This window comes from Talpa europaea (assembly GCF_964194135.1).
Source record: "Talpa europaea genome assembly, chromosome: 4".
NCBI classification, from domain to species: Eukaryota; Metazoa; Chordata; class Mammalia; order Eulipotyphla; family Talpidae; genus Talpa; species Talpa europaea.
In genome coordinates, this window is record NC_140070.1 from 38,090,230 (window position 1) to 38,106,934 (window position 16,705).

Genomic DNA, 16,705 nt, shown 5'->3' on the forward strand with positions numbered 1-16,705 from the left:
TCTACTGCCAAAAAATTTCCAGGATTTCCTAGTATCTCCTTTGCATTACTTTCATTGTCTTGCTTTGCAAGGTGAGTGTGATGTCATCCCTTAGCATTACAGTGCATTAAGCTAACAGTCTAGCCTGGATTAAAAAGAATTTTCCTGAGATCATTGCCTTGCAGTGGCAATACACACAGCTTGCATCAAAAGACAATGAATAGGGCTCGAAGTGAAGGAGTAATAATTAAACCCATCAACTTAACTGAGGTTGAGAAAACAAAAGACGTTCCAGTTTACAGTGGCCCTGTGCCAGGAGACTGCAGAGGCTGGAGAATAATCAGGCTGTAGACTGAGGAATGCTATCTTCTAAGAAGAATGTGCTAATGAAAATTTTTAGGAATAACAGTTTTCTCAAGGTTTCTTCCAGAATGTTAATTAACCAGGATCTCAAGGTATTACTGGCCGGGTACATATTCTCTGTCAGGTGCAAGAAGAAGCACACAGAGTCTCCTCTGAGAAATTTAGAGGGGGTAAGACCTGATGCTATATGCTAGCTGTCAACTTTTTTTCAACAAGTGTAAGTTAGATTGTTATTGATGAAAGATTGAAATATCACCTAGGCCTTTGAGGATAAATTTGGAGTTTTGGAGGAGGCAGGGGGTGAAAAGAAGAAAAATACTGCCAGACAATGAACTTCATTGGGGTTTTCTGGCCTATTACAAGATTAAATAAAAGTTCCTTGCCTTAGGCATAAAAAGTTAATTTTAAAACTCAGTTTCTATGAGTTAGCATCCATCTCCTTTTAAGTCACTTCTTTTGATTAAAGTTTCAATTCTAAATTTTCTTTCGAGAAGTCAGGTAAAAGATTATGATTCTCAATAACATATTTATCCAGTTATAACTCCAAGAGTTCTGAGCTGCAAAAGGAGAGGTGATAGAAACAAATGCACATATAGCATTAAGAACAAAAAGCCACTTTGTCAAAACCTAATATATGTGAAGTCAAACATGGAATTATAAGGTTCAAAATCTCATTCAGAAAACCCCTGCATTCAGACAAGTAAACACACCCATTTCTGACACAAAGTCTCTATTCCTATGTTAGACATTTAGACTCATTGAGGTAATCAAAGTGTTTCTGGATTGTGGAAAAATTGTATAATATAAGGTTTTCAAAAACAGTCTTTCTGTTTCCAGAAACACCATAGTGTTATTCCTGCTGCTCTCACTTAATATCACATATAAGATACTCAAACTTTCTGACATACAGGTCATATCTGTCAATGAAAAGAATCTGTAGGGTTGTTTCATAGGGTTGTTATGAGATTGAAGGGAAACAGAAGGTGAGAGCTGTACATAGTAGGTCTTCTGTGGATGGTAGCTATTATCCCCTGAATGCGCCAAATGAATACACTTGGACAGTGATCAAGCTTGAACATTTATTCTGGGAAATTATTCTGGGGAATGTCTTGGATCACAACTAGATTTGCTGACTTCACTCTGAGAAGGATTTATAAAACCTCACAAGTCCTTGCAATCCCATCTTTTTTTTTTTTTTCTTTTTGATAGTGTTTTCAGTAGGTCTCTTTAAGTCAGCAGTATGTGTTCCTTATGAGAAGTGTTTTCTTTTTAAGCAGTGACTTGTTTAGATGCATCAGAAAGCAGACAACATAGTAAGTGGAAGCTGAAGTTGAAGTCATTGAAGGACTTGAAATATTCACTTGTTGTTTAAACTACGCACCTATGTTTATCTGTATTGTGGCTGGGATTCTTGTTATTTCCAGCTTTGTAGTACGGCTCTTCTTTCTGCCTCCTTACCATTCTGCAAATAATGTGACCTTGAAACGTTTTGGTGCCATTTCTCTTCTGGTTTGATGTCACACAGTCTCAGTGAAGAATTGGAGGTAACCCCAATTCATCTTTCATTCCTTACTTTTTGTCCTCCAAACTTGATAGCTGTTTCCTTCCTGGGAAAGATAAAATTCCAGAGCCTCTCCTCTCATTGACTCCCAATGAACTGCATTCTCCTTTCACTTCTGAGCGGTGAACCGCCTCATAACTATTATTCTTCACATGAAACTCTTCCCTTGGACTTCCTCTTCTTTTATTTGTTCTTATGGATAAGAAGATGAAATGTCAGCTGGGAGATAATATTATAAAGTCCATTTTCATCTGAATGAACAAGGCAAAATAAGAGTTCTAATTAAGGTTTCAGGATTAGACTGAGAGAAAAAAAGGATCATACACACACACACACACACACACACAGCCTCCTAAAAAATGATCTATCATCTATCTGTCTGTTTATCTAAAATTGACTCAAGTGTGGACTTTAGTTCACAACTATGTACCAAAATTATTTTATTAGTTGTGACAAATACACTATACAAATGTAAGCATTTTCTTTACTCTCATCACAGTTTTATATAAATCTAAACTATTCTAAAAGGTTCTTTTATTTCTTTTAACACATTTTCATTGATTGACCAAAATATTTAAATTTCAGGGGTACACTGTCACCTCTATGTGTATATAAGCCTCCCTCACCTTCCACCAAAGTTCTAAACCCACCCTATTATCAGGCCGATGCCCTCCAGGCCCTTCCTTCCATTTTTCTCTCCCTCCCCTTCTGGTAGCAGTTATGCTTTTCATAAAGTCTAGGAGTTAAACTTTTGTTGTAATTTGTTATATCATTTGTTCTGGTTATATATGTTCCACATAGGAGTGAAAGCACTTGATAATTATCTTTCATTTTCTGACTTATTTCTCTTAGCATAATCAACTCAAGTTCTACCCAAGTTGTCACAAAAAGGCAAGTTTCATTTAAAAGGTTTATTTTATAAAAAGTAATTGAAAAGATGAAGGACAAATTAGGTTTCATTTTGAAGCAGAACATGTGCAAAATATCTATGTTAACCAAAGTAAGATTTATATTAACCAAAGAGGTGAATTTAGAGAATGAGCTAGGAAAGGAAGGAGGGTTGATAGGAAATATTTTCTTGCTTTGAGCAACTGGTGCTCACTCTACTAAATTCATGTGTAAAATGTGCCCAATTTTCCTCAAAGGGCAGAAATGTGAGCATTTATGAATGTGTTCCCATCCCCCATTGGCTCAGTGTGACCTCAGGGACTTTAAATCTCCAGGTTGTGGGGCTGTGAACCCACAACTGGTGTCAGGGGAGTCCTGGGACAGGGAGCAAAAGCTAATGCAGTGCAAAGGTGAGGTGCTATCAAGTCACACCATGTCAAGCTTGCTGTGGCAGCAATGGATGGAGTAAAAGATGGGCCTGCAAGATATGAGGCGAGGCCAAAGACAGGATGTGTTCATCAGAAGTGTTAATGGGAGTCTCAAGTAGAAGAGGGGGAAGACATGTCACTTTTCATTTTAAAGCATGCACTAGAACTTTTGCAAAACATGACAGACACAGCATTTTCCTCAGTCAACTTGCCCTATACAGCTTAGCAAGGGGAGACAGAAAAAGAAGAGGTACATACATGAAAAAACAAGAGTAAATGAAATAATCTAGATATGTTTAAAAAATCCAAATGAAACAGTTTCTGTGACAAATTTGGACCTCTAAACATATCAGTTAAAAGACAGACTAACATAATGGAATTTTTAAAATCCTGCTTATGTTACTTATAAAAATTATAGTATATATTAACTTTTTAAAATTTTATTTTATATATTTTTTACATTATTTTTCATTTTTGCACAATGTATGCATTTTTTAATGGAATGCGCCATATAGAAAAAAACTAATGACAAAACCGTTATCAAAAACTGGAGGATCTCTTAATATGAAGCAAAACAAACTCAAACAAAAGCACCACCACCGTTGATTCTGTTAGTATTAGTTCTGACTGCTTATAACTGGAAAACCTTACAACAGTAACTTGAAATTAATAAAAAATATATACACTTATGTTCCTAAAGAGAAAAAAAGAAGCCAGGAGGATGGGCAGTCCTGGGCTGGGCTGGCAGGTCAAGAGCTTTCCGAAGAAAGGCTGCCCAGGGTCACTTCAGGTTTATCCATCAAGGATAAATACTAAAGGAAGAATCTTCCAGAAGGGAAATATGGAGACCAAAGAGAAAAATGGTTGGCAGGGAGCAAACTCAGGATCGAATCAAGGAGTTTCCACAGAGTGGAAGCTTTCCCCATGCCTGACAATCAGAATTTAAGAATTGCTGTTGACCAGTGACTACTGTTTCTTTCCACCCTTCCACTGTCAGCTTTTAGGGGCTTTTATTGAAGTTCCATATTCTGTTCCTTTGATGGATATTGAGCATGTGTTTATGAGATGTGCATTTATTTATTTCATAATTCATGAACACACAAGGTCACATTCAAATCTGAAGGAAAGAACTGTGCAGAATCTTAGACTTTGAGTTTAAAACAGTCAATGAATGGGGAGACTTAGGGAGAAAGGTAGTTCTCTTCTATGTATGAAAAAAAAAAAAGAAAAAGAAAGGGTAGACTCTCATAGAGACTGGTAATTGTTCACCAAATCCATTCCCTTTTCTTCCTGGGCACACAGCTATATTTTATTCCCCATCCATCCTGGCAGTCCTTGTATGTAATGTGATTAGAAGAGGCAAGCACCACTTACAGGCTCGAATCATAAAACACTCCTACAGGCGATCCCCCATTCTATTTCACCTAAATCAACTTGAAGGAGATAAGTATGGTGACTATGGAAGCCAAATGTTGAGAAGAGAAGCCACAAGATTAAATGAGCCTGGATTCCTGAATTACAATAAGCTGACCTTTTGTTTGGAGCTGCCCTTTAGACTTAATGTGAACTAGAAATAGCTTCTATTATGTTTGAGTCATTACACATTTTTTTAAAGACTTTATTAAGACTTTATTTTTAGAGTACTTTTACGTTCACCGCAAAACTGAGAGGAAAGTATAGAGATTTTGTATATAACCCCTAGCCCTTACACACACTGGTTACCCCCATTATCAATTTCTTCCCCAGAGTGGTACACTTGTTACAATTGATAAACCTATGGTGACTCATCATAATCACCAAAGTACATAGTTTACCTCAGGTTTACTGTTGGTATTGCTTCTTTAGGGGTTTGTATAAGTGTATAATGACACGTATCTATCATTATAGTATCATACAGAGTAGTTTCAGTGCCCTATATATCTGTGCTCCATCAAGGAATATCTCCCTCATACTCCAACTTCTGGCACCAGTGATCTTACTGTCTCTATAGATTTGCCTTTTTCAGAATATCATAGAGTTGGAAATAGTTGGAATCATAGTAGGTAAGCTATTCATATTGACTTTTTCCACTTAATTATATGCATAATTTTTCTTCATGACTATGTTTTAGTAGGTCATTTCTTTTACTATTACATATTTTTGTTTCATTACAACAGTTACCATTACTTCCACAAAATTAAGTTACAAGTTCTATGTGGAAAGGGATTATTTGTATTTTCATCTTTCCTCAGCATTTAGCAGTCACTTTTAGGATCTATATACATATCTATAAATTATTCTTTATATTTACAATGAAAATAATAATGCTTGTTTTGTGAATAATCTAATCCATTAGTCATTATGCCTTTATTCTCATATATTTCTTTACTGTAGTCCTCCTCTCAAACTTATTATCCATTCATTTAATTATAAACCCTAAAATAAGCTATTTTTTAACCTGTTATCTTTCTTTCCCCCAAAACTCCCATTCCAATGTGTGAATACTGATTTGTCTTCAAATGATCTCCAATGACCCTTGCTCACTTGATTGTAGTAACATAACCCTCAATTTTTAGCTGCCTAAAACAAACCAAAGTAAATATTGCATTTTGACTAACCAAAATAAATACTGCATTTCCCAGCAACCTTTGTAGCTAGATAAAAACATTTAGCTAGTTTTAGCTAGTTGGTTTTTTTTTTTTTTTTTTTTTTTTTTTACCAATTTGACATAAACAGCAACTTCCAGGAAGTATTTCTTCTGGATTGCCAGAAAGTAGAGGTTACTACTTCAGTTTCAGAAGGCATCTTCAACCTTGAGGTGACCTTGGGATGTAATCTATGCAAGGCAAAAATATGGACCAAAAAGAGGCTGAGTTCCTGTCACTAAGGAATACTGTGTCAGGTTTTGATGACTGCCTATAGTTATTCCCCCCGAAGATACAATGTTATTAATATTCCTATAACATAATTTATATATAGCATATTCATTCTTTCCAGTAATGGAAAATTTCGTTAATTTAGAGAAAATTAAGTCAGAATAACATATAAGCTCTACTGCTTGAAATGATAGCACAACTCATTGGATTCTATATTTTTCAATCTTTTTTCTACTGTTTTTATTTCCCTGTTTTTGTCAATTAATCTTTTCTTCTGCAGTGCAGAAATTGCTACTAATTCCATCCAAGTTATTTTTTTTATTCTAGGCATTGTATTTTTCATTTCTAAAAGCTATTTAGACCTGGGCCTCCCCGGTGGCGCAGCGGTTGAGCGCTGGGTTGCGAAGCTGCCCGCAGCCTCTGCGGCGCCGGTTCGATCCCCGGCTGCTCCCCGGCCACCAGAGGAGGGTCCCACATGGCGCGCAGACCTCTCCTGCCGCCCGCTGCTCCCCTCAGCAGTGTACTTCGGTCCTTCTGCCTGCTCTGCTCCCCGCTCTGGCTCTGGTGAATTCTCTCACCCTCCCGCGTTCTGACTGTACCCAGTGCATGTATAAACAAAACAAACAAATAAACAAATAAATAAATAAAGCATGCCTCTATAAAAAAATATATAAAAAAAAACTTAAAAGCTATTTAGACCTCTTAAAACATTCTAAGTTTATCTCTACTTAACATACTCAAGCTTCCCACTACTCTCTTGCACAAATAGAATATGTAGAATATAGTTATACTAACTTAAAATATTATGTTTTCATCTACCAATTCTATCATTTGTGCAATTATTAATCTGTTTTTATTGATATTTATCTTCATTATGGGTACCATTGTTTTGCTTTTTTCTATCTCTGATAATTTTTATTAGATGCCAGACTATAAATTATACTTAATAAATGCTAGAAATTTTGATATCCATATATATTTTTTTGAGATTTCTTTCCTTGAGCATCGTTATTAGAAAAAGTTCATTCTTTTGAAGCTCACTTTTGGTATTTGTATGTGGGACTAGAGCAACCTGTATTCTAGGGCTAATTTTTCCCCATCATTGAGGTAACACCTTTCTTAATTTTATGCTCCATGAATTCATAGCTTTCCTTTTTTTCTGGGTAGGAACGCAAATTATTCCTAGTCCTATGTAAGTTCCAGAGATTATTCCCTCTTCTCCTTTCAGGTGGTTCTTTCACCCTCCGGGGTAGTTTACTTGCACATATGCACTAAGTGATGCTTATTAGAAGATCTGCAGATCCTCTGAACTCTGCCTTTGTGCACCTCTCTTCTCTTGTTTGCCTCTATTCTCACTGGTGTAGTCTCTCTGGATTTGTTTTATTTTATTTTATATATTTTTACATCATTTTTCATTTTTGCACAATGTATGCATTTTCATCTTGGTTATAGTCCCCATACAATTCCCACCCCTCTTATTTTGACCATAAACCCTCCTTCCCGCCCCCCGCCCCAAGTGTGTCTCTGGTTTATAGTTGCTTGTTGATTTTGATTTTTACTTTATTATAATTAGTCTCTTTCCTGGTCCCTTATTTAGGTTTTCTAAATTCCTGCTATGAGTGAGACCATCTGGTATTTTTCTTTTTCTTTCTGGCTTATTTTGCTGAGCATGATCCCTTCCAGCTCCATCCATGTTGCTGCAAATTGCATGAGTTTATCTTTTTTGATTGCTGAGTAATATTCCATTGGGTATATGTACCACATCTTCTTGATCCAGTCATCTATTTTTGGGCATTTGGGTTGTTTCCATAGCTTAGCTCTGGATTTCTAACTGTCTTAATTCAACCAGACTGCTGGGCTTCCCCTGATTCCCCCTCCCTCACTGCAGCCCACAACTCTATCCAGGCAGCAAGCTGAGTATACTTTTCAGTGTTGTGAGATGACAATGTCTGAAAACCATTGTCTAAAATATTATGTCTAATTTTGTAGTTATTTAGGATAGGAAGGTAAACCTGGTCCCTATTATTTCATTTACCCAGAAGCAGATCTTACATTCTTTTTAAATGAGAGAAATGAATTTCTCTCTCCTCTAACTGTTCTTGACATAATTCTAGTTATATACTTAACTAATATAATCCTAATTAAACACGCCCACTAGATTTTAGTTGGATGCCTATGGTTCTAAATAATTACTCAGGAATCAATATATTTGATGGGTGGATATATTTTTCCTTGGAGGAAGAGAATAACCCATTATGCATTTCTTGTAAAGTTATAAGGTTATGTAATATTCAGCCACTGAGGAAACAGATTTAATTTGAGGACTAATTAGCAAAAGATCAGCTCCTCTCCCAGAGCTGTAATTGGGCTCTTCAGTAGTTAATAAGTTTAATTAGTGAGCTGGTTCTTAGATGTTGGTGTTAACTCTCGAACTCTAGCTATACACACAATACAAAGAGTAAAAAAAAGCAAAGTTGCGTCTCCAACTGGGTAGAGAATTTTTTTTTCCAATTCACATTTTTTATTTTTGTTAATTAATTTTTAGTGAGGTAACACTAGCATGCAACACTCTCTGATTCAGAGGTATAGGCTCACACCTCTTCAGATGTTTGTTACAGTACCCACCACCAAGGCACCCATAATCCTCCACTGTAGTGCATTGTCCATAATTCATCCACCTTCTCCTCTTTGCTCTCCAACCTCCTCCTGCCCATATGGTAGCCTCAGTTCTACAGTCAGATATCTAGGGGTTTACTTTGGTTTGGTTTTGTCTGTTCCTTAGTTTTGTTTCTCTATATTCGACATGGGAGTGAAGTCATCCAGTATTTACCCTTCTCCTTATGATTTATTTCATTGCCATAATCACCTCCAGTTTTGATGGAGAACTTTCTGGGCATATAAATAGAGAATGCATGCACATCATCCAAGGTATCTTGTCCTACTCTTTGCCCTAAGTTCCATCTTTGTCCTTCTGTAGGCATCTACTCAGGATACTTCTTTTTATGTCTGTCATTAATATATCCTATTTTCACATCTTTTTTACTTATTGTAGTCCAAACTTCAAAAAACTACATAAAAGAGCACTGAACTTATACAGATCTGAATTTACCAACCACATATATGGCTACTGCACATTACTTTATCATTTTGTTTCATTCATTATTCATCACTCAATTTTTGTTTATTTCATCTAAAAATGGAGTTATTATTTCACAAAGTTGTTGAAAGAACTGAGATAATTTAGTACACACAAAAGCATGCACTAAAGTGTTTTACAGAATATGTGTGTTAAAAAAAATACTGACAGATATCCTTCTTTTCAATTCATCATTCTTCTCTCTTTTACTTATTTTCTAAAGAGAACAAACCAAATAAAATATTCAAAATGAAGAAAGATTAATAAGGATCATTTTAGTACCTGAAAGGATTACCATGTGAGGCAGTATTTATAAAAATGCTCTAAATATATTTTTATCACTATCCACTTTTGATTTCAAATACAAATATGACTCAAATCCAACTAGATAAAGTAATCCATAGGCAATACCAACTCAGGAAGCTAGAACTAAAATGAGCATGCCAATGTCCAAGAAGTCATTTTAGAAACACTTTTGGCATCTATTAACTCTCTATCCAGGACTAACATTGGCTTGAATTAATGCAGGGGGTAATGAAAGGTCATCTGAGTTGTCTCTTAAAGCAGCCAAAAACTTTTATTGCTGTTCTCAAAGTAGAGCCAAGGACTTAATCCTTACCTGTATTTTGAAGACATTTGATTAGATAACTTCCAGCTGTAAAACTGTGTGATTACCTAATTATTCATTATAAAGGTCTAGCCCTTTAAATTTATTACTTGAATTAATTTATATCAATGCAAACCTGGTGCGACCAAGCCATAAAGAAAAAAATAGGTTTGCAATTTTTCTTGGTTTTATACATACTGCACTACAAAATAATAAGAGTAGTAATAATAACAGTAATAATGAAGAGAAAGAGGAAAAGGCTCAGGAGGAGGAGGAGGAGAGGATTTTATCCTAAAGACAATTTTAAGATTTATAGAGAGGTCAATAGCTTCATCTATGTGAATTGTGATTACACAGTATGGAGAAGGGAAAGAAGAAGAAAAAGAAGAGAGAAGACTGAGAATCTTCTTCCTCTATTATCTAGCCCCGCCACTTTCTGTTGATAATGAAATATATAATAATTTCCCCTCTCTCATGATAAACTTTTTTTGGTCAGACCAAAAAAAGACAAACCCAGGCCTCCCCGGTGGCGCAGCGGTTGAGCGCTGGGTTGCGAAGCTGCCTGCAGCCTCTGCAGCGCTGGTTCGATGCCCGGCTGCTCCCCGGCCACAGGAGGCAGGTCCCAGATGGCGCGCGGACCTCTCCTGCCGCCTGCTGCTCCCCTCAGCAGTGTACTTCGGTCCTTCTGCCTGCTCTGCCCCCCCCCCCCCCCCCCCGCTCTGGCTTTGGTGAATTCTCTCACCCTCCCGCGCTTCTCACTGTACCCAGTGCTTGTATAAATAAATAAACAAATCTTAAAAAAAAAAAAAAGAAGAAGACAAACCCTTTATCTTTGAGCTCAGTTTTTCCCAGCACTGAGCATTTCCATACAACATGTTCCATTAATGGGAGAGGAAGGAAGAGCAGCTAGAGAATCTTGTTCTAACATTCTAACACCATTTTTACCATCTCAGTGACTCTATCCCAAATACCTCCTCAATCTTCAGCACCAGTTAAAAAAAAAAAAAAAAAAAAAAAAAAAAAAAAAAAAACCCTACTTCCCACCTTGGGCATCTGAAATAAACAGAAAGAGAAGCATTAAGGAAAATGTTTCTTTAGCAGCCATTACCTTTCTAGAGCAAATTAGCAGTGTTGCAATTTCTTCTGATTAGGAGTGCTATTTTTACGACATTCTGGGCAAATTTAAGCGCTTGGTATTACTACAGTTATGCTACACTGAACAGCCACAAACATCCAGTCTAACATTTATAAACTCCTGGAAAGTAAATCCTGATAGAAAATCTGCATAGTTATTTCCTATTAGGAAGGAATCACAGTTTGTCTGAATGTATAAAGACCACCCCGTGACCATCAATCTAATTATGGGCACAGAAGACAATACAAATTGCATCTATCTCACCGTGACTGCTTCCTTGTTTACCAGCACACCTTTCAATGACATAGGAAGGATCCTATTCAAAGAAAACTGAACAAGAGGAGTTCCAATATTTCTCAAATATTTTGGGTGTGCAACTGAATGTGACCACACTAACATTTAAATCAATCTTAATATTTAAGACTACTACTTTGTGGAAAATTTTATGACAATAAACATATTTGTTGGAATTAATCAGTAAATCAGTTAAAGGTTTTTATTTTATCTTGGGTCAAAGGACTATTTTAAACAGAACTGTGCTATACCCTTGGGTAGGTTTGTGAGTTAAAAAATGTCTGGGATCAAAATATATGGTGAAATTGAAGGATTTTAATGTGCACTTAAATTTTTCCTCCAACAAATATTTTCAAATGACTATTATTTGTCAAGACTATTCTTAGCATTGAGTACACTGTGGTGAAAAAAAAAAAAAACTGAAACAGAGAAAATCTTAGAATTCCCTTGTAGGGTCTAAAGGGAGAGATGGACATAATTGTTTAAAAATAAATATGTAATTACAAATAAATATGTAATTATGAAAGAATTGGCTGCTGTGTTAGAGAAAAAATGTAGTTCTCTAATTTAAATGATTTGGGGAGGGAGTTCACATAAGTTCTCTCTGAGAAAAAAAAAAAAAACATTTAAATTGAAACCTCAGAGAAGAATAGGATTTAACCAAGAAGAATGAGGAAAGTGTTCCAAGCAGAGGAAATATCAGCACCATTCAGTAGTGCTCGCAGATTCAAGTTTCACCAACAGAATCAACTATCAGGTAAGATAATTGTTGTATAGTGTTTCTAAAAATTGGAAATATCCTGAATGACATCATGGATTTGGATCATCTTTGTGTATGGAATCTACAATGAAACACTCCAGTTATTCTCTCTACTGGATAAAATTTGACATTTATAATGGCAGACTTATCCACCTAATTTCACAGAAATTAAAGCAACAGCTTCTTTTTAAGATTATATTGTTATACATACAGACCTTGCCAATAAGGACTGAAAAACCTTAGCAAAAATGCTGAGGGAGTCTAAAACATTAAATAATTGGGTTACTTCTTATTTTGATAAAGCTGATAATTGCGCCATGTCTACAAGTTTCATAGCATTCAGAAATACTGTAAACTTCTACAAAAGACAGATTTCTTGACTTATCACACATCTACTCTTGATGTTGAAAAATTTGTAGACCTTTATTAACTTTATTACTGTCTTAGAAAAACATTTTCCAAATGTATTTCAAAGAACACTAGATTCAAAGGATACTAATACATGTTACTTTAAAAAGAGATTTTTTAATAAACTAAGTGTATGGAAATGCCAATTTAAACAAAGTTAAAAGATTAACCCTTCAGATCTTTTAATATACTATTATTGTTCACTGAAAATATAAAAAAGAGGATTTGCAATGGTAGTATTCCTACATGGAGTTATCTAAGGGACCCTTTTCGATATTGATTTCCAATTGATGGGAATCAGCATTCTGTGGAGCATTCTTTGGAAATGCTACCCTAATGAAAAAGTTTAAATTAAATGAGTGAAACAGATATCTGGGATCATTTCACTTGGGGCTTTATAAAATATTAGTAAACAAAGTCTTACAAGTTTTATTATTCAAGTGTAACATTTAGAAAAAAAGAACTGACACCAGTAGTAACCAAGAATGATTACACAATATCCAACGACTTGCTCCAGCTGAATTCATACAGACTTATATGAAGATATATGAGACTATTATAGCATATCAAGATGACCCTCCACCTACTTTTAAATTACAACAAAATTCATCCTCTGTTAGAAGCTATTACAATAGGCTAACTGTTTTCGGTCGCTGTTCTAAAGAACATATTAGCAGAAATGGCACAACTATGTTTATCAATCTTGAATGCATTTCTTACAATTTAGCAGATAAGAACATGTTCAAAACTTAATATCTACTCCATAAATACAGCAGTACCTCAAGTAATATCATTTCCTTGAATGCTTCAACATAACATTGAGGAGGAAAAAAAATTCCAACCAAAGTTTAAAAAAAAAAGTTATTTAAGAACTTATTATTTTTATGTCATTTCACAACTTTCAAGGACCTGTCAATGACATATGTAAGGACTTACTGTATCTGGCACTGACTTGTTGCCTATCCTTTCTGGAAGCTCCCCAAGAAAGCAGTTCCATTCTAGTGAGAATGTAAACGTTTCTGACAGGCCATTGCTCCCATGAAAACTAGAGAAAAACTGGATAATTTGAAGGATTGTGGATGCAAACAAGTGAAAAGATGTAAATTCCTGAGAGGGAAAAATCCTTCATAGGTAAGCAGAGATTGGCAGCTACATTCTCCCTTTCTCAAGGGGGAATTGAAGTTTACATATCTGAGTATGTACAGAAAATTGAGCTTGTCGAAGTAACTGGATTCTTTGAGAGGAGAGGGAAGCCATCATAGTTTTAAATAGCTGTGCAGAATGAAAATGACAGACTGAAATCTGAGGAAGCCTCAACCACACAGTCAAGTTTCCATCACATGCCAGTTTTCTTTATATGAGTTTTGTTTAGTTGGGAATCAGAGGTGGCTGGAGGCTGACCTGGAAAGATAGAGGAAAATCTGCAATCTCACACTCTTAGGAAATCTAAGTACTGGATAAGGAAAGGGCATGCAATAATTTCAAGACAATTATCATTCTCATGAAACCAAAAGTAAACTAAAATTAATGAAAACTGCAGTCTTTTTCTATTACAGCTAAAATCCAGATGGACAGAAAGTCATCACTACTTAAAGGGAAGAACATATACCTTTGGTGGAGGGGGCTTATGTTTTATTATAATATTGTTTGGTGTACATTTTTTTAAGTGTAAAAAGAATGAAATATGACACATACACAAAAGAATAATTAGCTAATAGAACACTTTGGATGGATATAATAGACCAGACCCAGTAGAATCAGAGATTAATAAACTAAAGGAAAGGTAAAGAAAAATATAAATTATAGCACAGTGAAGAAAGACTTTAACAACAGCAACAACAGAACAAAGCATAAGTACATACAGGACACTATCAAAGAGTCTAGCATATGTGTAGTAGGGATCCAAGGAGACAAGAGATAAAGTAATGCAGGAGCAATATTAAATAGATAATAGTAAAAGTTTTCCCAAAACTGTTGAAAACATCAAACTTCAGATTTATGAGGCTCACTGAATCTCAAATTGAACCTCAAATTAAATAAATACAAATAAAACCATGCATTACAGCCAAGCAGTAAGGACCAAAGTAAAAAAAAAAAGAAAACAACAAACCAACAAATACACAAACATGCAGAAAAAATACATTGTTGTTAGGGAGTCTGAAAAGCTGACTTTTCAAAGAAATCAAAAAAGCCAAAAAGCCAAAAGATAGTGGGACAACAACGTAATGAACTAATTCTATATCCAGCAAAACTACCCTTCCAAATGAAGGCAAAACACAGGTATTTTCACAACAACAAAAGCAAACAATATAGTAGACAGTTAATATTTTTTGGTAAATGAAAGAATTCTTAGGGACACAAATTTTGCCTTTGCAACACTTTTTTTTTTTTTTAAAGATTTATTTATTTGTTTATACAAGCACTGGGTACAGTCAGAAGCGTGAGAGGGTGAGAGAATTCACCAGAGCCAGAGCAGGGAACAGAACAGGCAGACCGACGAATACACTGCTGAGGGGAGCAGCGGGCGTTGCAGGAGAGGTCTGTCGCACCATGTGGGACCCTCGCCGGTGGCCGGGGATTGAACCTGCACTGCAGAGGCTGCTGGCAGCTTTGCAGCCCAGCGCTCAACCGCTACGCCACTAGGGGAGGCCCTGCAACACGTTTTATAACTGAAACTATTGTGTTACACTATGTTTATTTCCTTTTTGAAAAAGTTTGAAGATGCCCTTATGATGTCAAATTTTATTAGAGTCAATACGTTTTTTTAAAAGGCAATGGAACAAACATAAGAATAATAAAACCCATGTTTGCAAAGTTATATGGAATTGACCTTTCACATCCTGTAAGAGGAGATGTAAAATGGTCAACATTTTTAAAAGACAATCAACTTGAACTTAAACATGCTCGTGAAGCTTTTAGGTGTTCATTACCCTTCCATGAATATACCTTTAAAATTTTTTTAAATGCTCATAAATATTTACCTACAAACAGGTGTAGTATAGTATTGTTTATAACAGAATATTGAGGTAAAGCAAAAACATCTTAATTTGCTGCTTTTAAAAGTTTTTACTGAATGACCTACACAGAAAGTCACACATCTCACAGGCTTAAACTAAGTAACAAAGAACTTGGAAAGGTAAGTTTTAACTTTTTATACTTGATATTATACCTCCATGAAAAAGTAATTTTCTATTAAAAGAAAAAAGAACAGAAATGATATTGGGAAGCTGCCTGCCAGTTTTTCTCATTGGTCAGAAAAATTTCTATTTATGATGTTTTGAGCAGAACTTTAAATAACATTGGAATTAGACAATTAGAAAGAAGACAGGAATTTAAAGTTTATGGGGGTCCAGAATGGAGAATCTCCCTCCATAGTAAATGAGAAAACACAATACAAACTGAATTGAAGAACTGACTACACCAGCTATTAAATGTAGAGCAACAAGAGAATGGTAAGAAAGGTGGGTTGATATTCTTGGGATATATTCTCAAGACCTAGTTGAACTGGGCCTCCCCTGTGGCGCAGTGGTTGAGCGCTGGGTTGCGAGTCTGCCTGCAGCCTCTGCAGCACCGGTTCGATTCCCAGCCACCGGGCGAGGGTCCCACATGGTGCGCAGACCTCTCTTGCCGCCCGCTGCTCCCCTCAGCAGTGTACTTCGTCACTCTGCCTGTTCTGTTCCCCTCTCTGGCTCTGGTGAATTCTCTCACCCTCCCGCGCTTCTGACTGTACCCAGTGCTTGTATAAATGTATAAATAAATAAATAAATCTTTAAAAAAAAAAAAAAAGACCTAGTTGAACTACTCGAGGTTTTGAAGAAGTAAACTAATATGATGTACGTATCTGTTACCTGAGGGAGATTAATTTGTCAGTAAGCAGAATGAACTGGAAAAGGAATGGAATGGTTAAAAATCAGAAATTTTACTGTGATTTTTATTCAGATGGGGCTATCTGATTTTGACTTGATTTCTAAAATAATAGAATGTTGAAATCCATGGCAAACTAATTACTTATGGAGAATTTAGAATCTTAAACAGGGTAATTTGGGTTGATGGTAATGGTTCAGTGAATACTTCATTTAACCTCTAATGTCCTCCCACCCCATTCCACAAAGCAATACTTCACTAAAATTTTCTCCTAAATTATGATGCTTGATACTGAAGAAGGATAACCTTTGATTCAAATGGAGCATGGGCCACAAGAACCAATCAGGTATTAAAGTTCCTGTAATGTTTTTAACATATTGGCTAACATTTTCATTCCATTACAATTCCATTACATGTTCACTTCTTT